The sequence below is a fragment of the Aythya ferina genome, assembly GCF_964211825.1.
Source record: "Aythya ferina genome assembly, chromosome: 4".
Taxonomy (NCBI): Eukaryota; Metazoa; Chordata; class Aves; order Anseriformes; family Anatidae; genus Aythya; species Aythya ferina.
The window spans coordinates 47,390,213-47,417,513 of NC_140300.1; the positions used below are offsets into that span (position 1 = coordinate 47,390,213).

The 27,301-nt window shown below is 36.1% G+C and overlaps 1 protein-coding gene across 11 annotated transcripts in view; it reads left to right on the top strand.

The window, feature by feature from the left end:
- The window catches only part of RXFP1 (relaxin family peptide receptor 1), a 102,876-nt gene that overhangs the window by 20,457 nt on the left and 55,118 nt on the right, over positions 1–27,301 (top strand). For 5 of the 11 annotated variants that reach the window (XM_084518307.1, XM_084518304.1, XM_084518303.1 and 2 more), the window contains exons 2-7: positions 10,771–10,965; positions 11,642–11,749; positions 13,143–13,296; positions 19,543–19,725; positions 24,525–24,712; positions 27,091–27,231. The gene's annotated coding sequence lies outside the window, so the exon portion shown is untranslated. Of the gene's footprint in view, positions 1–3,518; positions 3,610–10,770; positions 10,966–11,641; positions 11,750–13,142; positions 13,297–19,542; positions 19,726–24,524; positions 24,713–24,744; positions 24,868–27,090; positions 27,232–27,301 lie in introns of those variants that run through there. The other 6 variants (XM_084518308.1, XM_084518309.1, XM_084518306.1 and 3 more) reach the window with 6 other exon arrangements.

Here is a 27,301-nt window from a genome sequence, read left to right on the forward strand (position 1 = left end):
ACCTCAAGGAATACAAAATATCCATGCACGTTTTCCTGCATCATTTCCCTTATCGGCTCTGACCACCTGAGACAGGCCAGCCACCAGGCATCTCCCCCTCCCACCTGGGAGCCCAGTGAAGCACTCTTCTCTTTCTGCAGCTCTGGCTCAGTCCCTTGCTTGGTTTCATGGTCAGAACAGATGCCTGTTGCGAAAGTTAAGCCTCACACTTTCATTCTGTCCCTTAACACTCGAGACTAACACTTTTCCAAGTGTGTAAAAATGAAGGTCTCAAAATCCTGAATTTGTTCTGTTTCCAAGGAAATGCCACGGTTTTCTAAAGGCAGACGAGGCTGGACAGGTTTCCCTAATCCTAGCCATCCTGTAGTTTGCATGCATCCTCCTGACAACTGCCAGCATTTCAGTGACCTTTGTTTTTCCCTGGTCAGAAGAAGATGTGACAACAAAGGGTTGACTCCGTATGCATGAATGAATTATGCATTTGATAATGGAACAGTTTAATAACCTCAACTAGAAGTGATAAACTGCACACAGGTGTTCTTTTTAACTGACAAATCCTCCATGTTAACTACTCAGACTATTTTTTAATAGTATTCTGTTACTGTGAGGAAAAAAAATCATTGAAGTTTATTCCATGTTTAGCTAGATTTTACAGTGAATTATCTTAGATGAGACAGTGCCTGCAAAAGAAAATGAAAAAAGTCATTAAAATCATGTCTACAGCCTTTTAATGGGTAGATATAAATGTGCTAATCCCTCTAGCTCCAAGAACCATCAAAGCAAACACACATCAAGTAGCAGAGGTTCATAAGGCCTAGATAAATATCCCTTTCAAATATTGTTAGTCTATATATATAAATTTACATTCTTAAATAGTCTTATGTATGCAAAAGGAAAATAGATTCAGCTCTGGCTTATTATCATGAAACAGTGTGGTACATCTATTAGTAGAAAGTAATTTCAATATCTATTTATCTAAAGTCAGTCAGTACCCAAAGAAGACACCTTTAACATAGCATGCTCAACAGTCTTAGCAGCACAGTGGATGTGAAGGGGCTTTTCTTTTTCTTTTCTGTTTTGGGGTACTTTCGCAACAGCAACATATAAGTGAGTACTGGACTTCAGAACAATGAAATAAAACATCCTTTATTTCCATCCATTTATTCAGGAAAGTTTGTTTGAAATACTTTTCTTGGAATTTTGTGGGATAGATTATTTATGATCATGATTACATCTGAATATTCAGGTTATGCATGAAAAACATGTAAAAGAGATCCCTCTGCCACATGCTTATTGACTTTTCAAATTAGCTTTATTCTGGAGTTTTACAAAGGCACTAGTTGACCTGGTTTGATCAGAATTCCTTCATAGACAAGCTGCTGCAATGCTCTGCTAGACCTACAAATGCATCTGCATTGCAGTAATATGAAGAACCTTTCCTTGCAACTGAATGCTAATTCAAAAATGAGACTACATGCACCTGAGATACATGCTGTAGAAAACCTGAGGGTAATAAATTCATCAGTTTAACACAAGTGCCTTGGAACAACTTCGATGCAATAGGAAACTAACAGCTTAATTCTTCTGCTGTTACCCAGACAGGGTATATTGTTCTGCTGTAAATACTCAATTCTTTTTTATTTTTGTAGTTTGAGGCGAATTGGTGTGTCTTGTATTCCAGTCAGAAGAGTATTCTTCTGCTATGCATGGGAAAACTCCCCAACAGTTCACATCTACAGAGTTATTAGCACATACCTATTTCAACAGTATCTATAACAACACAGCTGGTTAGGACAATGAGTCAGAAGGGCAGCCTCCCCTTCGCTTTCAGATTTTGATGAAACTTCATAAGAAGACCCCAGGGATTTTTATTTTTTTTTTTTAATTCATAAATAGGGAATGCCAGAAGCAAATTAACTTCAGTCAGTCTCTGCTCGTGGTCTCAAACCCTTACAAAAGTCAGCAGGAGTATCTGTCCTTAAGGAAAATAAAGAATCTCGCCTTACAGTTTAAAACCACATTTTAAAAAAAGTGCTATTTATATACTGTTTTAAATACAGTACTATTGTATTCCTTCTGACAGTAACAAAAAGTAGCCTATAGTTCTTAATATTTAAAGGTAGCTATTGTCTACTGTTTCTGCATCCCTTTTTATAATTTATATCATAATTAAACTATTTGAATGTTTCCCTCTTTTAACTACTCTATTATATATTGTCATGCTATATGAACAAGCCAAAGGGGACACTGTTGAGCAATAACACCCAAAGACTGCTCTAATCTCCATGTCCCCTCATGTCTCAAATTTTGTCTTGTACAGTGTTTTTTATTATTATTATTAATTTTCTTTTGAAATACTGATAAAATATTAGAGTTCAAAAGAAACATAGAAGAAAAAAAGATGTGGAAAAAAAATTAAATGTTCCATAAGTATTTATGATCTGCTATTGATTTCTCACGTTCAGGATGAAAGATCTGGAAGGAAGCTTTCTGGTGATTTGACCAATATTTCTGATGAAGTAAATAACTGCATCACAAAATCCATTCCATACCAGTCAGTTTTCATCTTATCACTTTCATCAAACCTCTTTGGTTTCCACATTCCTCCTTATTTGTAAGGCTGTTTTAGTCACTACGTGGTGATGGTTTGGTACCTTTCAAAGAATCATACTGTGTTATTTCAATTTACACCTTTTTTGCCCGAGCCATTAACCACATTTTCATGTTGGTGTGGTCTCTTCTTCAGTCTTTTAACGAGGACTTCCACCCCTGCTCAGCCAGCAACTATTTTTAGAATATAACCCCACCTTCATTCTCCCTTTCATTTCTTAGGCTAATAAGTAGGCTTTTCTCACCTTTTTTCCTAAGAACAGGGTTTCCATTCTCCTGATCATCCTAGTAGTTTTTCTGTGTACCTGAATCTGAATAACTTAGACTGGTACTTAGGGTACAAAAAATGCAAATAAACCACCTTTAAGAGTATTAATATTTTTGTGCTGTACTAGGAATAACACCTATGAGGAAAAAAAAACACTATCATTTCATTTATTTAGTGAAAGCTGTGTACCTATTTTATTTTTAAATAGTCAAAGCATGCACTAACTAAACTCAACAGCAATGGTATCATTAAGTTCACCTGATTTAATGTATTTTAAAACTTCTCAAAACCCACAGTTACAGGTTGGGAAAAAGAAATACTTTTTTTCTTTTACCAAAATTGTAAATATTCCACATATAAACCTACTGACAAAAGAATTTCATTGGGTTGATTTTGGATGAAATGACCTTAATTTCAGCCAAATTTAACATGAACTCAGTAGCTGATGCTTATGGTATGTCTGAAATTGGCCATGGGTTTATTCTGTGTAGTTGTGAACAGAATAGTCAGAGTAACTACTTCGTATGTTCTGAAATGCTGAAATTGTTGATGGAAAAGACAGCAGAGTTGTGAAGCTGATGAGAGTGCCTCTGCTGTATTTTTTTTTTTTTTTCCTTTTTAGGCTGTGTGACCTTGCTTTCTCCCAGAAAAGCCACTCTCAAAAGCAATGTAGAAGAGGAATTTCCTACAGCAGAGGAAATAGCCTCCAACCAAGTTGTTCGCTGTTAAATGTGCGGTTGGTTTTCTCCTAAAATTTTAAGCTGAAGCTGCTTGGGAAACTTGCAGACATTCTTCATTTTATTTATTTTCTTCTTGATCCTTTTCACATGCAGCTTGTACACACCTATAAATTGACTAGTCACCTCACAAATACCTCTGGGGTACAAAGATTCTCTGTTCTCTGTACCAGATATAACACAGTGTAGCAGAACGCATTGTCTCTAAAACAAAATTTAACTAAATCACAGAATCACAGAATTTTCTAGGTTGGAAGAGACCTCAAGGTCATCGAGTCCAACCTCCAACCTAACGCTAACAGCCCTCCACTAAACCATATCCCTAAGCTCTACCTCTATTCTAGCATATTCCAGCTTTTCCTCTTTTAGCCGTTTTCCCTTTAAAAAATAAATGTATAAGATTGGGTAGTTCCAGATTACTCTTCCAGGTAAAATGTACACACATTGTTTGTGAATGCAATCAAGAGATTATTAGAAGGAAAAGAAAATAAGCAAGATTGTCATTAATGATCAGAACTAGCTGCCCATTTTGCAGAAATGCTATAAATTACTCCATCGCTTTCTGGTAACAAGACAAGACAGCATTGACTCATAGAACAGGTTTAAATACCTGCTCTTTTCACTGATTCAGTATGGGATAAGGTAGAGGTCAAAAACACTGGTACTTTTGCTAACCACCACATAACTTTTGCTTTGCTGTCACCATAGAAAATTATTTCAGTAAGTGCTCAAAAATAACGTCTCCTTCACAAACTCATTACTTCCTCAAATGGGCATTATTTTTTTGACTCACAAATTGCTGGCCAAGTGGATGTTCATGAGTAAATCATCAGTGTTTTCTGCAGGTTTGTTTTAACTGGCAATGGCACCTCAGGAATTACTGTCACTTGGCAAGGTGTTGTAGAGGCTGCAACAACTCCTCACTGGAGATCTTCTCAGACCATGGTGGTGAAAACAGGACACAGCATCATTGCTGCTGAAAGCAGGGCCAGGGGGATATCTGGGGCAGAAGATGTAGAGTAGATCTAGTGAGAAGGAAGAGAACCTAACAAAAGTGGAGAATTATTCAAAGCATGGAGTGGTGTTACTACAGGCAAGAAATCTGGGATCTATGGAATTAGATGAATAATAAGAAAAGGAATAAGAGCAGATAGCAAGAGTTAAATATAATAGATATAAGGTGCAGACAAATCATTTAGGGAATTCAAGGTTTAGACAAAATAGATGAAAATGCAACAAGGGACAAATTTAGCAAAAGGTTTCACAAATAGAACAGATACAAGACCAACAAAGGTACTATAAGACTGTCATTTTGAAGGAAAAACTGGTAGAGAAGACTAAGTGTTTTCAGTATAAGTCATAAGCAAAGCAAACAGTTCAAAAGTAACAGAAGATTTTATCTTATACGTTTTTTTTTATTTTATTTTACAAGAAGGACATGGTGAATTACCTTAGTAAGAACAGGTGGGGTGACAAAGACAGAAGCATTACTGAACAAGACAGCAGAGAATAATTATGCATGAGAAGTACTGGGCATTCTGGTGGAAGGAAACAAATATAACATGGGCTTGTACAGGCAGGTAGTGTTAGGAGGAAACAATGTCAAGGTATAGATAAATACAGAGTCAAAATGTGCAGAACAGCAAGGGAAGGAAAGGGATGTGGCACCAGAAGAAGCAGCAGAGGCAGCACTTAGAAACATAACACTGCCCTGGACTCAGAGAAGCTGGCAGGAGAGGGCTTGGGTGGTCTGTTCACAGCATGTACACCAGCTATAGGGGTTCAGCCCCAAAATGTAGGGAAACAGCAAAGGACACTGCACACAGGAGACTTGTGACAGGAGCAGGCACCCCTCAAACCATGCCTCCCCTGGGCACAGGTCCCAGGGGAGAAGCAAACAGCACAGGCAAAATTCTGGAGGAGGGTTACAGGAAGGAGCAAAGTGGATTTAAAAAGGAGGGAGTGGAATAAGGAAAAGAGGGATGACAGGAAAAAAAAAAAAAAAAAAAAAACAGGTTTAAATGGTAGAGTAGTATTGCTATAAATACTCCAAGAACTGTAAGAGAGCTCGGAAGAACACTCTGTGCTCTGCTGTATGAGAGGGAGAAGGAGCTGAATAAAGGGAAAATTAATCACTCATGAAATAAACAAATGTTTTATTCAAAGCGCAGAATAATAATAAATGGTTTCATTAAATGTTGCTCACTAGATATCTTATGCATGCGAGACGTACACAAGTCCTCCATATCTGTAAACCATTTTGTTAACCAATTGTTAGCTTGTGACTCTGTTAGATGCTGAGAGGTAATATTAAAAGGGAAGAGGAGACAAGACTTATCTGCTGTGCTCGTGCCAATATTCTGTTTAAAGCTAGTTGCTGACATTATAAATTACAGGCTGGTCAAATGGCAGCTATGCCTTATCTTTTTGCTTTCCCCCTCTGCTCTCCCCATCCTTTTAATATTAGTAATCACACAGCAAATAGATGCAGCAGAAAGATTTGATTACTGAGGCCACACTTTTATACTACCTCATTAGTTCCCATTCCTTCTGAGAAGGTTCAGTGAGTGCTGCAGAAGGTCAGTACCTTAAGAGAATTGTTAAATGCTATTAGGTCCCGCTGTTAATTGTTCTGTACCTGTAAGCATCTAACAAACAGCAAGAGAGTTTCTTACGAACTGATAAAATATTTTATCTTGAGAACTAGAGTGAATTTTGGAGTGAATATTGGTTTTGGAAGTGTAATTCCAACTTTTAAAACTCAGTATTTGGGAGGAACAAAAAGTATAGATTTTCAATACTTGTGTTTGTATTGCATTGCCATTACCCCATACTTCAAATTGTTGTGCCAAAATGCAGCTGCTGTGGTACACTTATTTTTTTTTGTTTGTTTGTTTTTATGCTAAGTTTCTCCATCTTTTCAATTGGGTCAAAAGAAAAGGAAGAGAAAATTAAATAGTTATCTTCAAAGCACACCTTGCACTGAGCCAATATTTGACCTGAAACCTACCTTGGGGGAGTTGCTGAACAAAAATAACATCAATTGCTTAGTATCTATTTCTTAAATGTAAAATAAAAATATATACATAAGAAAGTATATGCAAATAAATACAATACTAGCATTTGGTATGTAGACAAATGGAGTAAGATGTATACTCATAGCACTATTTTATGACCTGAAATCACAGAATCCATTATGCACACCCCAGATGAAAAAAAGTGCTCGAGTATATGCCAAACTATAATCATGCAAATAGTTCTATAATATTTGAAAAATTCAAGACACAAGGAACCAAATACATATTAGAATATGCATTATGCAGAAGTATTTTCATATCAGCATTTGTTGCAACTCTCCATCTTTGTTAGCAGAGACATGCTATGAAGTGCAGGCAGGCTGGATTCAAAGCCTGAATAAAGTGAATGCTGAGAGAGAGAAATGTTATGTCTTTTATGTCTGTCCCACCCATAATACAGCAATCAGTGAGGTAGTATTATAACTGTATAAAAAATGATTATACCATTTATCTGGAGTCAGTTAAGTTCATTCAGATGAGTCTTTCATTCCAAGGATGCCTTTAACGTGCATGAACATTTTTGGTTGAGGTTCTTGGTATTCTGTTCACTGTTGCATGAAAGTAGCATAAATCATAACTACCTGCATTAATCAGAAGTCTTCATCACCTACAGCCCCCATCTCTGTTCTAGTTTAAAAAAAAATAATAATGAAACAGATGAAAGTGCTAAAGGACATTCTAATTATTATCAGCACACCTGACAGTGACAGTAGCATGAAGCTCACACCAGGATTTCCTGGTTCACACCACAGACTTGCATAGACAACTGACCATCATTATAATCAACTCCCTAACAAAGGTTCTTTGTCATGTTAGTGCACAGGTAAATCCTTTGTTGGTTAAAAGGTTCAGATGCTTGTGTGATATACCTGAAATTGACACACACACAAAAAAATCTTTTTCTTTTTTTTTTTTTTCTTCTGGACGTACAAACAAGAAGGGGAAGTAGGGTTTAAAACTGTAAAGATTTTTAAGGCTTAGTGTGGACAGAGAAAGCTCCATGTCTGAAAGACACATATGACTGGTGAGGTAGAGAGACATCAGTGAAAACAAAGATAAGTCCTATTCAGCTAACAGCTGGAAAGATGCTAGTGGCTTTGTGTAGGTGACAAAGAAAACAGAAAACAAATCTGTTAACAACAGAGGAAATACTATGGAGAGATAAAGATGGAACAAGGTGCAAAAATAAGAAAAGTGATGAGGTCAGATTCATGCTACCAAGTAGGCTGTTAGTAATTGAGAAAGGGATTTTGTTGTTTTAAGGGAAATGTGCACTAACTGCAAATGTTAATATGCATTGAAAATGCTGCTGTGTCCCCAGAAATGAGAGAAGACAAGACTTATTGCCAAAATGAAAGGAGACTCACGAGTGCCAGAAACTTCTAACAGGTGGCTAGAAATTCAGAAAGAAATGGAAAGGACACGTTTTTTATCTTGTCTGGTTTCAGTACCTTAACTTAGTCAGAAAGAGCTCAGAGACATTAAACAGAATTTCTTGGAAGAGCAAGTGGAAGGAGCTTTACTGTTCCTGGCCAAACTTCATGTTAATTATAAGAAAAACTTTGGGGACTGAAAATCCATGAATGGATTAGAGAAAATGGTTATGATGGAAAGAAAAATAACACCCATTCAAGAAGAGTTTTGCAAGCCTGACTGCTCAAATCATTGAACTATTTACATTTGTTCTCTTTGCTTTTAATGATATATTAAAACTTTATAGTGTTGTGGGATCTGTATAATTTTCATATGCTACTTCAGAGAAATGATTTATGGGAATATCTGAAATGAAAATTACTGTGTAAATCAATGACCTTCACCTCCTTTTCTTTTATATAAGTTAAATTATCCAAAAAAAATAGAATATACTTTGAAATCTGGCAAAACCAAGGATAGGGCTAACTTGTAGAAAAGTAGTTTAAAGTTCAAACCAGAATTCCTCCTATTCATCTGTTATAACAAACTTTGATAGTTTGGTGTCTGCGTGCAACCTGGCTCATGCTTCAGTAAAGAAGCTAACTTGGAATAATTGTGGCCATGTCTTCAATGGTTCAAGATGATACATTCTGGATAAAGTAGTCATCATTGCTACTCTCCTGTGAACTGTGGGGAAAAACAACAGCACCTCAGCTAAATAAAATAACTTAAACGTAGTTTCGATAGCTACAACTGCACCCATCACAAACATCTGTGCCATTGTGTAGGTGTGTGTGAAGTAATATTATTTCAGAAGTATGCTACTTTTATTTTAATCACAAAGTAACTATCCTGCATTATTGGGTTTCTTTCTATATACCAGAATGTTTATCTTCTATACTATGTTGGTCTAGCAAAATGTAAATTTTTAAGTATCTTTAAATGACATCACTTCTTGTTTCAGGATTCTGAAACAGTCTCAACTGCTGTTTCCCTAAGCAGATGGTAGAAAGACAGCTGGTGGGGCCATCAACCATATGCACAAGGCTTTAGGGTTCTTCTTTTTGCTCTTTGATCCCAGTAGCTGTTGTGCAAAATGTGTTTTTCTCCTGCTCAACCTCAAGGAGTGAGAGTTTCCTTTAACACCCTGTGAATGAGCTACCTGCAGTAGTGATAGCAACAACCACAATTTTGTTAAGGACCCATATCCGTACTCCCCATTCAGACTCTGTAGCTGCGTAATGTTACAGGAACAAGGACTGCTTGAGAAGGCACTTAGATTACTACCTAAAACATTAGGTGACACCAGTAGCTACCTACCACAGGCAAAATCAATCACTTTTCAAAGCAACAACCTTCCTTAAGACAGCAGTTAAAGAAAATTTAGCAATGGTCATCAAAATCAATGTAATAATTTTGGATTTAACTATTCTAAGATGAAAAATAAAAATAAAAATGCGCAGTTAGCAGATGCTCAGCATTCCTGGATCCAAATCTTTCATTTTAATTCACCTCTACTACCAGAAGTTATTCTGTTTAAGGTAAATTCTGATATCAGGCACTATGCATGAGATGACTGTTAGAGATCTAAAAGTGGAAGACAGTCACTAAATCAAATATATGAACATTGTCAATGATTTAAAGCAGCAAATGTCCAAACAATACAACAGGAGATACTCAAATAAACTGTATTACAGGGAATGATGGAGCCATACTGAAGGAAATACTCATCAGGAAAGTTTCCTTCAGTCTTTTTCCTGTCTAAGAATTCCCAAAGTAATTATTCTTCCCAAGTGTCTTTGCTTATGTGTCAATGGAAAAGCACCTTGGTTCAAAAAGGACTTACATTTTAATGCTGTAATTTTGCATTCAAATCTTAAATGTGTTTAGTATTTCACATCCTCTGTTTCATGCTATCCCTGTGGTCTGAGATAACTTCATTACTTACATATCAAGCATATCTTGCTATTATTTAACATACACTTTTAACTAAGCACAAGAATGCTTTATTTATTTTAGATCTCTGTAATACTAAAAATATGTAAATATCTCTCAGTGTAGGTGCCTCTTTCTAGACATGGACCTCGCAGTCCAGACTAAAGAAAAGCTGTTAACTTAATGACAGACTATTACTCAAAACTATAATAAAAAGAAAAAAGAGAAGCTCTAATTTGAGTTAACCCAACTATTTAAAGAATTTAAAAATGGAAAAAGCATAGGATTATCTGTGAAATTCATGTAAATTTTTTTTGTTGTTGTTGTTTTTAAAGGAAATTTTTACACTAATTTCATAAACTAAATTCTTCTGAATATTTGTAATCAGAATGAGATAGATACTTACATCAGCTTTCACATTATGATTAATTTGCTAACATTTTAAAAGTGATTGGTAGCTAGCATTAGATGCTGAATTTTTTTTTACACTTACCAGATAATATTTTATTTGAGGCTCAGTATAATTTTTCATAAACATTTCCGGTGTTTTTGTTGCAGTGACATGCTCAGCCATGTGGTATTCTGTATTTATAAATCAACTAAATATTTTGTCATTCTCTATTAAAAATATAGCACAAATACATGGAAAAAAAAATTTAAAAGCAGTCAAATGCTAAAATTCTGAAACAGTCTTAAAATGTCTTTTTTTTTTTTAACTCACTTTCTTCAGGGTGAACGTAGTCATGTAGTCCAGTTGAAGCTACTACCACTCTACTCTCCAGCTGGTTAACACACAAGGACTTGAATCACGGCCCTCAAGACAAAATCACAGTGAGTTGATTTTTGATCAGAAAGAATATCTACAGTACACGTGGAGGCAAGAAAAGAGCATATTAATTAAGAAGATTCTGTACAAAACAAAGATGTAAGTAACTGTAAAAGAAAAAAAGAAATACCAGCAATATCTATTTCTTTAGACAGTAATAGAATTATAGAAATGATCTAAGAATAAGGAACATGAGGAACTATTTACAAATATTGTTGCACATCACAATAATGTGTGCTACATTAATACAATGAAAATGTTGTTTCCTGAGTTCAAAAAACTGATCTCCAAAGTTCCTTAAGATAATGATTTTTTATGAAATCTGAAAGTTAAACTGAACAGAAATTCCTTAACCCCTTATAATATTGTAAGGCTACAATTCTAGAAAGTCTTGATTTTGTTTTGCTGTCTTATTTCAAATCTCTGCCAGAACCAGAGTATATTTAGCTATTAAAGCCTTAGTCCATCAAGTCTGGAAAAGTGATGGATGAATCAATAAATACTGATTGCCCGTCTCTGTCAGTGCTGACTGGGCAGCATACCTAAAGAGAGACAACGTAGTGATTTTTCTTGATAGCTTTTCTTCAATTTTAGAATCAATTGACTGAGAAAAATGTCTGCCCAGGAGAGTGCTGGTCTTTTTAAAGAGTTCAAAACAAATCTATTTTCCAGTTCTGCAGTTTTGTAGTATTGCCCATCTATGTGCTAGCTAGAATTTCATGCTGCCAAATCTGATTGCAGGATCAAAGTCATAATTGTTTAACTTTCTTCACAGGAAAAGCACTGCACAAGATGTAATTTTTATCCTACCATCCTTTGTACTTAAAATCTCCAGAATCTCCATAGAATTCACTGCAGCTCTTGAGGCTAAAAATTTCCTTGGGTAAGTCACAGTGGCTTGTAGCCTTTTTCACCTGTAGACCCCAATATTGTCTTAAGTAGAACCTAATACTGTTGCCATGGCATGTTCTCATGGGAAGTGATAGCAACTGGTGTGAGAGTCAATCCTCCCTTCCCCCTGCCCTTTCTAACTCCTAGTGTATGCTGGGGGATACAACAAAGAGCTGAACAGAGAATAAAACACCTGCACCTGATCAAAGTGGCATTTGAACAGGTGATGGTAGAGACCGTGAAAAGTGTCATGCAGGGGGCACGTGTCGCACTGCAGAGGACACCCACACTCTTTCTTTGAAAAGAGACTTCTTTTCAGGAGTCTCTGCTGCTTCTCTTCCCAAGTAGCCACTGGGGAGAGTTTTCCTTTTTCTTTTCTTTTTCCTTTGTGTTTGGATGGTTGTTTAAGAAGAAAAAAAAATCACCATTAAAGTATGTGTATAATCAGCTATGAACCCTTCCAGTAAACGTTTGTGTACATAAGTCTGTCTAAGAAATAAATTAGAACACGATGCAATCACTCTCTAAAAATCCATCTTGACATCCCCTAGGGCTATTCAGTAAAACTACATGATAATACTTCCAACTGGCAAGTGATAGCTTGATGTTGAACTAAATTTTTATATTCAGGTGTACTCTGAGGGTAGTATTTTTCCTCTGTGAGTTATATGACATACATCTGTTAGTTTAACCATCATTTTTGACTTGTAATGTAGCTACGGTGAGTGACAGCTACAAAAAAATATGAAAAGTGCCTACACAACATGAAAATATGATTGCCTACAATCCCATATACCATCTAAAGCTGCAGATGTCAGGGTAACCAAGCATGTGTTTCACTTACTTTTTACTGCCACTTTCTCTCTGAGTCTAAAAATCAAAGTAATATTTGAAATACAAACAATCCAGGGAACAACATTAAATAAAAATCACATGCTTCTTTTATCAAAGTTTAGAGACTTAATTGAACTATATAAACTCAAAATATTATTTATTATGGCTTTTTAATATACTGACTGCAGGCTTTCTCATTGAGGGGATGAAAGTGCACAGATACAATTAGAAAAAGATTCAGTTGGAAGCAGATAAGTTATATGCCCCCTGCATCAAATTATTCTTAACTAGAAAATATAAAGGAGAGCATTGTTATTCTTACATTCTTTTATTACTTGCTGTTAAAATAACTGTGCCCATCTAAATACTCAGTCAAATTTGAATGTTATACTCCTGTATGTATATTTAGAAAAGAACTTTAAAGATAACTTGGTTGATTTTTTTCAAGCAATATACTTGATTTAAAAGTAGTTGTGAACAAGAGCTTGTATCATTTCCAACACAAGGAGACTGTAGTGTACCATACTTGCTAGCAGGAATTCTTTGTACAGGAACATACAGCTGATGTGTGAGAAAGGAGACCATAGGTAGAGAGAAGCAAAAAGGAAGAAACATCGTGACAGGAATGCCAAGGTGCTTGTTTTGATCAAGCCACATTGAAAGCAGTCTGGCAGACTCAATGCAAGATGTTAGCAATGGTATTTGGTGAGTATGAGTAGAAATGTAAACAGTTCAATTTTACTTTACCCTTCAGCAGTCTCTGGCACTTTATAATGGCTGTTTAGTACTTCTGGGAATACATATATAGAAGCTAACTCTAAGTAACCTCTTACAGCTCCATAAGGGCAGTTGAGGAGTGCAAGAAATTTTGAATAATCTTTGTAAATACCATTGGATACACAGGGACATGAGACCCCTATTATAAACATTAGGTCCCTAAAGCTGGAATATGTGAATTGCCTTTCTTGATTTCACTAATTTGCATTATTTTTTGAAAGCAGCTGTTGAGATGTCCACACAAAGAAACAGTCTTCTCATTGTTAGTTTACTTGCATATAGGGGTGTTAGGAGGTGATAAGACCTCAGGGAATAACATAAAGCTTCATCAGGGGAGGTTCAGGCTGGATACTAGGAAAAGGTTCTTCACCGAAAGGGTAGTTGGGCAGTGGAACAGCCTCCCCAGGGAAGCAGTCATGGCACTGAGCCTGACAGAGTTCAAAAAACGTTTGGACAACACTCAGACCATATGGCAAATGTCTTCTGTATGACTTTGGCATGCTGCATCTTTCAGTGTCTGTGTTCTCATAGTAAGGGATCCTGGGAAACCAGCATCCAATATAATAACACAGGCTTAATGTCTCAGAGTGGCAAAGGAAACAAGAGATGCAGCTGTCCATGCCACACAGGGAGATTTTGAATGATCAGCTACTATGTCACAAGTCATTTTGTTGATTTTGAAATATGGTGAAACACATTGTACTGATATTCCTCAGAGTTTTAAAGTGCCTATTGAGTGTATTATCTATGCTCCTACAGAGAGGGAACTGCTAATCTCTATGGGACATATTGTACCTGGTTAATTTATAGACCACATTGAAGAGGGGCTTATGTCTTTACAAAATAAAATCACAATTTAAATGTAACTCTCTGCTTGTTAGTCTAGAAACATGGAATCACATTTAATTGGCTTGCATTGACTGTTTGGAAGTGCTTATTAGTTTAATACAATGTTTTGACAAAGTAGTAGATTTCTGCTTCCTTTCAAGTAAATGGAAAGGGAGGTTATTACTAACACAGAATTCAACTTTTCCATTTCCCAATATATGGATATACAAAAAGTGCATTTATAAATTCTGAAATTTTCTCCTTTCTTCTCTATAAACAAATTGGAACCTAAAAAAAGAAAATGTGACAAAAAAAAAATGCATTACTTGTTTCTTCTTTATAAAGTGCTTGATCTATCTGTGTTCCCAGGAAACTTCAATGATTTTGAACAGACATGACAGTAGTGCACCAAGAGATTGCAGGAATAGGAACCTGCAATATCCCTTATACTCATTAAGCATTTATAAAAGGTTATGTGCAGCACTGTAGGTAAATGAAATAGTTCCTCTATCTGCATAAAAGTTTTTTAAACCTGTTGCTATTAGTGCAGTGTTCAAGTAGATTGCCTTGCTAACTTAATAAGCAAATAAGTATTCTGCAAATAGCACCTGCCAAAGTGGGGAGGAAAAAAAAAATAAAACAACAACCATGAAACCACTGAACTAAGTACCACTTGATTGCTTGGACTTCCTCAGTGTCATGCTCAAGAACCTCTTCAGTAGAGGAAACAGAAAACTAGTCTGAACATTGCCACTAATTCATCTTTGGAAAAGTTGCAATACTTAGGACTTTTACTGGAAGAAAAAAAAAAAAAAAAAGGTCTGGTGCCTGTTTCCAAGGAAAGGAACCACTTCCTTGAAGTCGTGAGCTCTGACTTTGCAAGTACTCTATTGTATAATCCCTTCATCGTAGTGTCATATCACAACCTTTTTGCTTAGGTCTTTAGGTACAAGAGTACTTCAGTGGTTAAGAGGGATTGTCAGAGCTCTCACCATAGTAAGTTCTGCAAACTTCCAGTAGCAGTACTGACTTGTGTCATTTGTTCTATTTTTACATCAGCTTTGTCTGCTGGCTCCAAATAAATTACACATTCACACCTGAAAATGCCCCCATCTTTTTCCATCTCTTCTTCACACTTTTAATTGACATCTCTTTTGAACTATTGAGTAACAATATCCACTAAGCTGTTATGCAGACTGTACTAAATTTTCACTTGTTACAGTATGAAACTTTCAGTTTCATGTGTTTCACATACTGGATTGGACCTTTGCTGGAAAGGACTTTCAATGTTAAAAAATACTGAGTTCTTTGAAGTAGGATCATTGCGTTTTCATTCTTTGAAATAAAGGAAGAGAGGTTTTCCAAATTCTCATTGGCAGTATCTGTGGATGAATGTGATACTGCATTATAGAATATATACAGCTATATAGCAAACTATATAACATGCTTGACAAATGTTAAATGACATTTCAGAATTTTATAAACCTGTTATAATCCAAATTAAATTGCCATCTCTTGGCTGGAAAATAATCAAACTAATTGGCTAATAAGTAATAATTGTGTATTCTCTAGTCTGAGATGTAATCTAGGGCTCCTTCATCATACCATAAAAACATGGTCCTAAAAGAGAACTGTTCTAATGCCATTGTTAATCTTGTGGATAAATGAGAAGACTTTCATAGGATTTCATCCATTTTCTGGTTATTTCATAGTCAATAACTAGAGGGAAGAAGGAATAGTGTAAAATCCTACAAGAATTTCCCCCCATTTGAGCCCAAATTTTAAGTGCGTTGACTAAAGCGTAGAGTATATAGTGCTTCCTGTGGTAATTTATCCCCATGATTAATTATTCTCATTATTAAAAAGCCACACATTATTTCCAAGTTGTGCTTGTCTGGCTCTCAGCTCTTCACTGCTGCTTCATATTATGTCTTTCTGTTACATTAAACAGTCCATTAGTACCCAGCAAAAGTAGCTGCATGAAAGTGTTTATATACCATAATCAAGTTACCTTTTGATCTCTATTTTGATAAACAACAGAGAATGAGTCACTAAAGATCTTTAATTACTTTTTAGTGTTTTCTCAGTGTATTTTCCTGGTTTATAATTCCCTTTTCCACAGATTTTAATTTTAACAAATGATCAGGAAAGTAGGTCAAGTATTCATGGACTAGCCTGTCTGCAAAGATAACCGTTAACCTCTCTAATTAACTTAGCCAAGTTCAAGGCACTTTAAAGTGAAGATTATTGGGCCAGGACAGCAGGAAGATATCTGATTTATTTATATATATTCCAAACTGTTATTTACCTTCTTGACTGGAGATTTTGCCATTTTTGTTTTCTCTTGTGTTTAGCACCTGATCACCTTTAACTTCTGAGTGAAAACAGAAAAAGAGCATTAAGCACTTTAAAAGCAATTACATACCAGACAGACTTCACAATGCATTTAACACTAAGCACAGTCCCAACCCTATCCTTTGTTTTTCAACTGTTTGTCCAACAATCTCTTTTTCCCATCAATGTCCCTTCTCTGTTGCACCTTGTTTAGTTCCTTTCCTTATTCCAGTTTTGGGCCTCATGCCTTATATATATCTTTGTATCTTCTGCAATCTGATTTCATTTCCATTTCCAGTGCAGTCTCTTTTTGTATTAGAGGGCAACAAAAAATACTGATTAAACCTAGCTGATTTTTATTACTCTGCTTTTCTTCTCCCCACAATAGCATAGTTTACACTTTTATTCTAAATACTTCATCTCTAAGTAAGGAGTTGCCAGATTTCTTCAGCTTCTTTTTTGTCTTTTTTTTTTTTTTCTTTTTAAACAGTATTCCAGAAGAGAGTTCACCTACACAACCCCTGATTTATGATGTCTGCTTTTTTGAAGCCTGCTATTTTTATTTTGTACTGCACCAGCTTTTCAAGCCAGAGCTTCCCTGCAGCTGTATTTTCTCCAAACATGTCAAAAGTTTCAGACCATTTTTGTTATGGTTAGATTACATACAGATGCTATAAGGAAGCAATAACAATCTGGCACATGCAATAAACATGCAGGGAACAATGACTGTCTAAAGGTGGTAGCTTCTTTGTCAAAGTATTTTGTGTTATTTTTTTGTTTCATTTCATGGGGAATAAACAGAAGAGAAAAACTTGCCCCAAAGGAAAAGCTGCATGTCATTGCAGCAGAGTTGCAATGCACAAAATGTGCATGCAGTCACATGGCTAAAATTATATGAATTGAACTAGATGGGAATCTTATGCCAAAAGAAACACAAAATTAATTCAAAGTAAAACAAAAATTCATTTAAAAATTTTAAAGAGTAGCCCATCCCATCTAATGACTTTTCATGATTCATGCCTGAAGAAAACTTCTTTAAAAAAAAAAAAAAAACTTCTCTATTAAGTTATTTTACTAAAAATTACTCAACTTCTATCTTATTTGATGATGAGATGTCTTAGAACAAATTTCATCTGTAGCACTTGACAATGGAAAGGGTTCCAAAGAAATAGAATGAGCAGATGTCTTATGCAGTATCTTTCACCTGTCATTCATTTAAGCAGATCTTGAAAACTTGAGAATAACTGCTAGAAATCTACTGAATTTCTCTTCCCTGATCACTGCCTTGTACAAACACACAAACAACCCCAATGATTTCCTAGACTTTGCAACAGTTACAAAGAAGAATTCCCAAAATTATAGTATCATAGAATGATTTGGGCTTGAAGGGATCTTAAATACTGTCTCATTCCAACCCTCTGCCATGGGCAGGAACACCTCCAGGGAGGGGGCATCCACAGCTTCTTGAGGCAGCCTATGCCAGGGCCTCACTATCTTCTGAATACAGATTTCTTTCCAAATATCTCATCTAAACATACTCTTTTAGTTTAATGCCATTATCCCTTGTCCACTCCATGACCAAGAATCCCTCCCCAGCTTTTTTGTAGCCCCCTTTAGGCACTGGAAGGCCCCTGTAAGATCTCCCCAGAGCCTTCTCTTCTCCAGGCTGAACAACCTCAACTTCCTCAGCCTGTCTTCATTGGAGAGATGCTCCAGCTCTCTGATCATCCTCACGGCCATCCAATGGACCATACTTCTTTTGTTGGGGACCCCAGAGCTGATGACAGTACTCCAGGGGGTGTCTCACGAGAGTAGAGTAGAGGGGTACCTCTCTCACCCTGCTTGCTGGCCACTCTCCTTTTGGCGCAGCCCAGGACACGGTTGGCTTTCTGGGCTGCAAGCACACACTGCTGGCTTATGTTGAGCTTTTCATCAACCAATGTCCCCAGGTCCTTTTCCTCCTTCTCCTATTCCATGTTTGACAATCCAGTATTTCAGTCATATGTAATAATTTTGTTGCTGTAATACTTTACCTTTTCCTGAGGGCAACTTCAATGAAAATACTCTAATTTTCCAATCCATATTTATATTTTCCTTTCAGTTGCTTCAGTAACCAGAAATTATTTGTAAAGGCATATAATTAGGGGACAAGGAACTGTTTCCAAAATTAAAGATGAAAAGAAATGACCCATGTGAACTAGACAGTAACATGGGACTGAATGGTACCCAACACCACTGCATCTCTACCACAAAATTCTGTGGGTTTAGTCATTTTCTTTCAAAGTAATAAACTTCATGTGAGTGCAGGATGAATTAGTTTAAGTCAGGTCACATCCCCAGCTTCAAGACAGAGGTGTTATTATTAACAGCACAGAAAAAAACTGCAACAATTTGTAGTTTATAGAGGGCTATTTCCAAATGCTGTTTGCATTCCTAGAATCAGATAAAGAATTAGATTATCAGTGCAACACTTGCAGACATCTGTGAAAAGAATTGTTCCATCTGTGCTGGAAAACAGAATCATTAATTCCTGCTGGTCAGCTGCTCAAGACGGGGAGAAGGAATTCATTGATGAGTCATCCAAATTTTTACTACTTTCAGATATTTTGTGTTGCCTGGTCCATGAAAGAGGTTTTTTGAGTCATTTATTGAGACCACTGGAAAAGGAGACCAAAGAATTAAAATCGTAATGTAGGTTAAAATACAGGGGAAAAAAATAGTGAGCTTTTGTTCAGGACATGAAAAAACAATTATGTATTTCATATTCTGAAAATTAACTTCACCATTTCATCATTTATTTCTAGTTTTCTATCCTCTTATGTTCTAAAGAGGTAGAACAGTAGAAGGATTTTATACTAAAGGTCAGCTACGAATAAATTGATCATCACACAAGAAAAAACACTTAAAACTCTTCCCTCACAAATCTGTCTTTTGACAGGTGAAAAGGTGTTATTCTCTCCTTTTGGTTTTCTATGCTGTACTGAATTATGCCTGTTGTATTTGTAATTGCAGGACAATATGAAGTGTATTCTGCAGCCTTCTTACCCAAGGAAGAGAAGAATGGTGATAATCCAGAGCTGTGCTCATGCTTCCTACCTCCTGACTGGACCCCTGCCTGAGGTGGAGCTAATTGACCAGGACACACGAAACTGCTGGACACAACATGAGAAACTGCTGGCTGTGAGAGGTGACATTGTAAGCAGCTACTGAATGTCACAGATGTGACGTCCCCTGAGGGTTGGCTGGACTTTGTGGGAGGGGACAATCAGGTATCCCAACCTCACCATGCCAGAGTCTGTGCCAGGCACCTTCCCAACTACTTCCTAGGGTAAAGAACTTTCTTTTACCTGCTTCAGAGATGCTGGTCTCAACAGGTGCCCGACAACTCCAGTACTGCAGGATTCACAAGGCAACGAGATTTGAGTTTAACTCAATCATACCTTGGGGTAATACACTACTCTAACTAGCAAGTGGCTGGAGAAAGGGATAAAAACATATGTGCTTTTCCTTGAGTAGTTTCATGAAGAAACATATCATTTCAAGTGAGATTTGGGGTAGTAAGTGTTGCTCATGACAGTGCTCAGGCAGAAGAGTCTACAGGGCACTACCTTCTCCTCAGCATGTCCCCATCAGGACATCCCTGCCACGGGTTGCCATTTTTACGTCTTCATCTCCCCATATATTTCACAAGGCTGTGAATGCCAAAAGATTGCAGTGGTGAAACAATTGGGCACTGTAATTCTTCAGTTGTTGAAGGGATGTGACATTAGCTGTCACAAAATATTTTCATGAGATTGGTACAATGCAGGCAGTAATCTATGTGGCAGCCAAAGGTGCTGCTGTAAATTGTATGGACTCACATAAGCTCCATAAGTCAGCATAAGTATTGTTAGTGCTGAGGCTTTGAGAAGACACACCAAATCAGTGACTCCAAACAAAAGGTAGATGTTATATATTGCAGCTATTAAAACCTGGCTATCTGATTTTAAAATCATGTCTATGTTTTTAAAATTGGGTCTATGGCTTCCCACCACATTTGTAGATCACAGATTACAAATGCTTGTTTTAAAAGTGCAAATTTGCTTTGTGTTCTGTAAGAGTGTCAGCAGCTGTGCTAAATGTAGATGGTTCTTACACTGAATGCCTTCTCCTCAGGGATTTGGATTTATACTCAACATTATTAGAATTCAATTATTTACACTAAAACTATTTCGGCACACACATTATCGATTCATCTTTTTTAAATAAAATAAAATAAGACTTTATATATTGATAGAGAAATACAGCTCTGGAGGAAGCCAACACTATGACCAAAGCATTGAAGTGGTGCCTGAATCAGGCATACATAGATCAGAAATGCAGTAATTGTTTCTTAGATCTCTGTCCACAAGTTCCTGCTTATTTGTTTTAACGTGGGGCAATTACAAAGTCAAAAAAGAATAATAACTGTTAATCTGTATTTCCTCAGAGGTCTGAAGATAAAAGCAAATGGGTAGAACTGTAGGTAATCAAAAAATGTACATTCAGTTCTCTGAGATCAAAACCTATAGAGAAATACCACATCTTTTAAACACTCAATAAGGGCTAAAGCTAAAAAGGGTGTTAAATTATCAAAATCACATAGTTTCTATACAAGTAAAAATCATTGCTACATTGCTGCTTCCTGGTTACGGGAGACACAGTTTGTTATCTTTAAGTTAAAGCACCTGAAAGTTTTATTTCACTTTACTTCAAGAGAATCCAGAAACTAGGCATTCATCTGCTTGAGCCTTCTGAAGACTTAATTTCAGAGCATACCTATGCACCAAAATAGAGTCAGCCTCCATACAAAGCATAATGATTGCCCCTGCTGTTTCCTTTAACATAAGTGTGGGTCAGCACCAACCAGTTTTGATCATGTTACCTCTTTTCATGTTGTAGCCCAGCGCTTAAAGCTTTTGAGCAGGATGCAGAAGATTTGGTTCGATTCTCTTATGTCATAGAGGAGCATACAAGGGATCAAGGGGAAGAGAATGAACTATTTCTCTTACTGAAGCTACATTTCTGAACCAAAAATAATCCCAGACTGAGACAGAAAGAGAGCACAAGATGCAGCATGCCACTGCAAGGCTAGTGGTTCAAGCACTTGTCTAGTTTTTTTTTTCTTCTTATCCCTACCACAAAGATTTTTTCTAAAATTAACATAGAAATCAGCCTTGAATAAAATGGAATAAATAAAAAAAAAAAAAAAAAAAAAAGCCTTAAATGAAGTCTTTAAAGATACCATACTATTTATTAGGATTATAATTTATATTCTTAGTAGTATTAGAAAATACAGTTAGAATAAAATATCACCAATGGGAAAAAAATATATATAGCATTAGTCATCCAGACAGTTGGGGAAGATATCAAATATTTTTACTTGAATTGTTGATTTTGTAAAGCCATCACTCAGTCTTGCAAACCTAGCAATTTCCACTCTATTTAAAAATAAAATCTGAAAATAAATAAGAAAAAAGTCCGAGGTCATAACTTCCTATGGTGTAACCATGCATTCTGCGTGGTTACTTTGAAAATGCTTTCTCCACTTGTATCATGCACAGTGCTTTTGAACTGTATGATTAAATTGAAATCAATTCCTCATGTTGGCTCAAGCTGCTCATAGAAATATTGATTTTTTCATGCACCATTTAGTTGGAGGAAAGGAAGAAAAGCTCACCTAAAATAAATAAATAAATAAATAAATAAATCTTAATGTAAACTCCTTCACCACAGGCTATCAGCATGACAGCTGTTCCAAAAGCCTACATCTTTCCTAGCCCTGTCGAGCAATTTTCATTTTATGCTTCTCAAAAACTGCAGTATTAGATATAGATAAATGCTGTATTTTCTTAGTTGATTGAATCAAATGTGTACATGTTAAAGAACAAATTGAAATACCACCCCAAACAAGAAATTCAAAGCCCCAGTGATTTTAGGTCCTGAGTATTTACTAACAGTAAGAGAATTTTATTTTACTGGTCACCTGTAATTATATGGTGATATCCTTGGGATTTCTGAATTTCACAGCTCCCCTCTGCTCTTTCTCTTCTGTTTTTTTGTAGGCTGTTGCAAAAAAATCAAAATTAGAATTGTAAATTAAGCTATTACATAAAAGCCACTGGATTAGAAGTCATACCTGCTTTATAACAGGCTGGTTCATTTTACAGAGTTTTATTTTCTTCACAATAGTGCAGTGGCAAACTGCGGTATGGATAATCCTACAGATAATTCATCATTTCAGCAGCTCCTACTTTAACATGAGCTCCACATACATCCATGGGTGAAATAACCTTGACTCTCCTGTGATCTATGTTTGCATAGGGTTATATATACAAAGATGGCATTTTGAAAGATAAAACAAATTATAGAAACTTTCCTTTTTTGGTACTCCCTGTTGCTTGAGAGAAATAATATGCATAATCATAAATTGAGTAGTAGATAGATATTAACTTAAGCTGAATCTAGACAGATATATAAACTAGTGACAATATTTCAGTCAGTTGGTGGAAGTTGGACAGGGTTTTTCCCAGTGGCCCTTCAAAGGCAATGCCATGTATTTACATGTGAACCCACAACTTTCCCTACATGATGTCTACCTTGCTGGGATTGACCATTCTGCTACCATGATGATATTTCTCTCCAACTTTGAAGCTGGCTTTGATGATTCTCTAGCACAAAGTTTCTCATAGTTGAGTTATTGACGTGTTTGCTTTTCCTCCTCAAAGCTTTACAAGCTGCATGTTCTTAGAGCTCATTCTGTCAAAGTATGACTTAACTGTCCACAATTTTATTTTTGATACTATCTCATGTTAAAATATGTAATTACATTACTAGTGAACACTTTATGAATTTCACATCTTCCAAAATTGTAGATTCAGCTGTTTTTATTTGGGAAGTTTGGCTTTTCAACTAGAAGCCTTGGTGTTTAAAAAATAAAAAATAGAAAAAGTGTAATCCCCCAAATATGACAGAGATAACTGGAAAAAGAGTCACCCTGAAAAGCTGGACATTGTATACAATTCCTATGAGAGTCCCAAATGGTATAGTAATTTACCAAAGACATTGACATCATGACTATAAAAACACACAATCATAGAACTGCAAATAAAATCTTTAATTAATCAAAAGACTAGAAATGCTAATTTGTCAAAAATATCATTGGCAAAGCTTGTATGTTTGGTTATTTTGAAATAAATGTATTCTACATTCCATCAACAGCTTTGAGGCAAGCATGCTGGTGAGCTATCGTTTTGTTCAGTCAAAACAGCCAACTGGAGCTGATATCTGGAGAAAAACAGGGGAAATGAGGGAGGCAGCAAGGAAGTTTGCTCAGACTGAGCACCTTCCTCCACCCCAGCTAAGGAAGATAGCTGGACGTGGTCGCCAAACCATCTGGCAGTAGAGAGTGCCTTGTGCAAAAGAAAGGAAAGCATTTCAGTAAGCTCAGAGCTAGCTAGATATGCTGCTTGTACACCTCCATCTACAGCCAAGCTAGTGACCCATTTTCAAACAGAAAAGCAACTGTAAAGGAAAGTAATAATCCCTGAGTCCTTTCTCCCCTTCTCTTTTTCCTACAGAAACTGAAACTCTTAATCCATGTATTGGACTCTGTATTTACAGTGCTGGACCTAGTGAAGGAGTTAGGATCGGATCACAGCTGGGAGGTGGCCTCCCTCATAGGGCCTTGGGAAAGCAAGAGGTGCAAGAATGGTCCTGTTTGTTGGGAGAACAGATTAACTGACTGAGTACTGACTTTGTCTCTAAATTTCTTCCTCTTTGTTATCTCAGACTAGTCTTGCTCCTCCCTGTTTTTCTTCTGCAGTGTTAGAGACAAATTTTGTACAATTTCTTTAGCTTCAAATTATGTTGGCAGAACTGGTATCTGCCTCTTTCTGTTTTGAGACCCTTGATGGATATACGTATATATAAAAAATAAAACTAAATAAATAAAATCTTTACTATATCCCCTTCAGGAGAGAGCCAGCAGAGGAAGGTCTCTGCCTCCAGAAGCAAATGCCAGTAATCCTAGCTCAGCTGTGACTGTGCTGATAAGAAGGTCTGGAAAAGGAAGTGAGAAGTTATGAGATGCTACTGCAAAGGTCTCTGTGTAGTTAGTCTGGCCCATTAGGTCAGCTGTCCCATGCTATTCAGGTTTTGCGAGGTAAATCCTATTAAATCTCTGCAATTGTGCAATAGGAAACAGTATTTTTATGAAAAAATAACTCGTTCCCACAATACTGATTGAGTCACAAGTGTATGAGATAGATAAATGTACTGAGTACAGCTTACTACTTGGGAAGAGTTGCTGTAGATGAGGTATTTTCTTATCCTCTGTGCTTACACTACTTAAATGTTCTGGTATTTTTCCTAAGAATTGCTTTGCTCTGAGGTTAAGGAATTTGGAAGTATTAAATAAGGAATATAAGGAATATATGTCTCCACAGGTAACAGTTACCATATAAAATATAAATGTCTTATTCTCACTTACGCTGTCTGTAAAGCTTACTGATGGAGCTTTGAAAGCAATGCAAATTAATTATAATTAAGCCAATTAAGTTCATTTGCACAGTTAAATCTTTGGGATTGTAGGATTGACATACATAATGAAGAATTTACATTTTAAGTGCTATGTTCTGAAGCCTTATCTGTATATTAATTACTCGCTTTGCTATAATACAAAACCTAAAGTTTGCCCATCAAATAGCTGAGAAAGCAAAAGGTTCGCTTCCTGGGGCATCATTTCTGTATTTCTGTATATGTGAACTGTATTTTCATGATAGTGGATGGCAACGTGGGCCCAACTTTGCTTTCAGTGATCATTCTGCACTTTGAGTGTTTCATTCAGGCAGCAAAACAGCTGGCAACAGCTGACATTATTTTCATCTGAAGATTTCCTTTGCTTAATGAGCAACTCTTAGGGTTATAAAATCACCATTCACGTAGCCATCATGGGTCCTTATTCAGACACAAAACATAATGCATCCTTGAAACTACTTTTAATTAAACCAAGGAAAATTCCCACATTAGGAAAGAGAAAAAATAACTCTAAGTAGGGCTGTATTACTTAGATCAGCATTGTAACAGGTAGAGTTTATGCACATCTATCTGCTTCCTGCCCCATAGACTAAAACTTAGAGGTACCATTCCTCCCTTCTGTACTGGTGAATCTGCTTGAATCAGCTGTAACGTTCAACATGTTGCAGTCCGAATTTGAGGAAAAATTATTAATTAACCTCCTGAAAGGCTGTAAAGGAATTCTGATTTATTTCCACAGGGGCAATGATATGCAGGGTTTTTTTTGTTTGTTTGTTTTTTGTTGTTGTTGTTTGTTTGTTTTTTAATGGTGATCCTTACAATAGTGATGCTTACAAATATGATTTGTTTACTTGCATGAAATTCCTTCTATGTAGTAGCTAATGTGAACTGTAGAAAAAAAGACTATGAAGTACTAGAACTACACCAACAATGCTTATCTAATAGCGCCTCATAATTACAAACATTTTATTCTAAACCCTGTATACTTAATTCGATTTCTAATGCTTTTTAATAGAAACATGAGGTGACTCTTCTCAGTAAAATAAAAGCCATAATTATTTGGATTTAGTGAAACAGTTCATTAATGACTTCTGATAGTTTGTGGCACTGGTGACACAATGTTAGTTGAATGTTTGGGTTTTTTCCCCACACAAATTGGTTTCTCCAGTTTTAAAACTGCAGTTTTAGACCAATGCCAGGTAGCTGTGAAGACAGAAAATAAAACAGCTAGCATTTGTATACGCTCAATTAGCTAATATAAATAATATAAATATTATTATAAATATGATTAATATTCTAATGTGATTTTTTTTTTTTTTTGCTATAGGGCTAAGGCTATTATTTTCTTGAAAACAAAATTCTAAAGCACTAATGTTTTATAGCTTTTTACATTTTAGGCAGGAGAAAAGTCCTTATTGCCCTTCAAATGCACACACACACACACACAAGAAATTCAAATAAGTTAAGTCTAAACTATTTTTCAAAAACTAATAATGCCTAATTCATGTTTTGTTCTAATGATGAGCTTCCATCTCCTGCTTTTTCTGCTCTGTATTCCAAGAGTACTTGTTTTTCTCTCTAACTGTAACTCTCTAACTTGGTTTAAATATAATTGCACTGAGAGAATGGGCATCTCTTTTTTTTTTATGGTTCTCTCCTAAAGGCTGTGAACTGTTGCTGCTTTATGTATTCTTATTATGAATGTATAAGAAATGTAGAAGATGGAAGATCCCAGTAGATTTTCCATACAGTAAGTGTTTGCAACAAAATTAACTTTAATGAGTATCCTTACTAAAGGTCCTTGAAAAAGAGGAAGGCATTAGCTGGAAGTGACAATTCCCATTGGAGGCAGAGCATCAGAAAATATATGTGGGTGGTATGTGTTGCATTTTGGTGCTTTCCTGCTTACTCTGAGGTAGAAAATCTTGATTTTTATTTTTTTTTTTTAGCAGTGTGTCAGACTTTTTTTTAAGAAACAGCTCACTTATTTCATTGTATTATCAGGTTAAAATATTCCAAAACCACAGAAATTCCAATCTTAAATGGCGATGACTAAATCAGAAGCAGAAGGCCACAAAGGAAGCTGGAACATTCTCTGGAACTTTCCTCTAGAGCATCAGTTCTGTCTCATCCTGCAGTAACGAGGTAGAACTTTTATTTTATTTTTCCAACTATTTTCATTGAAAGTGTATTTCTGCTGTTCTTCACCTTCCTG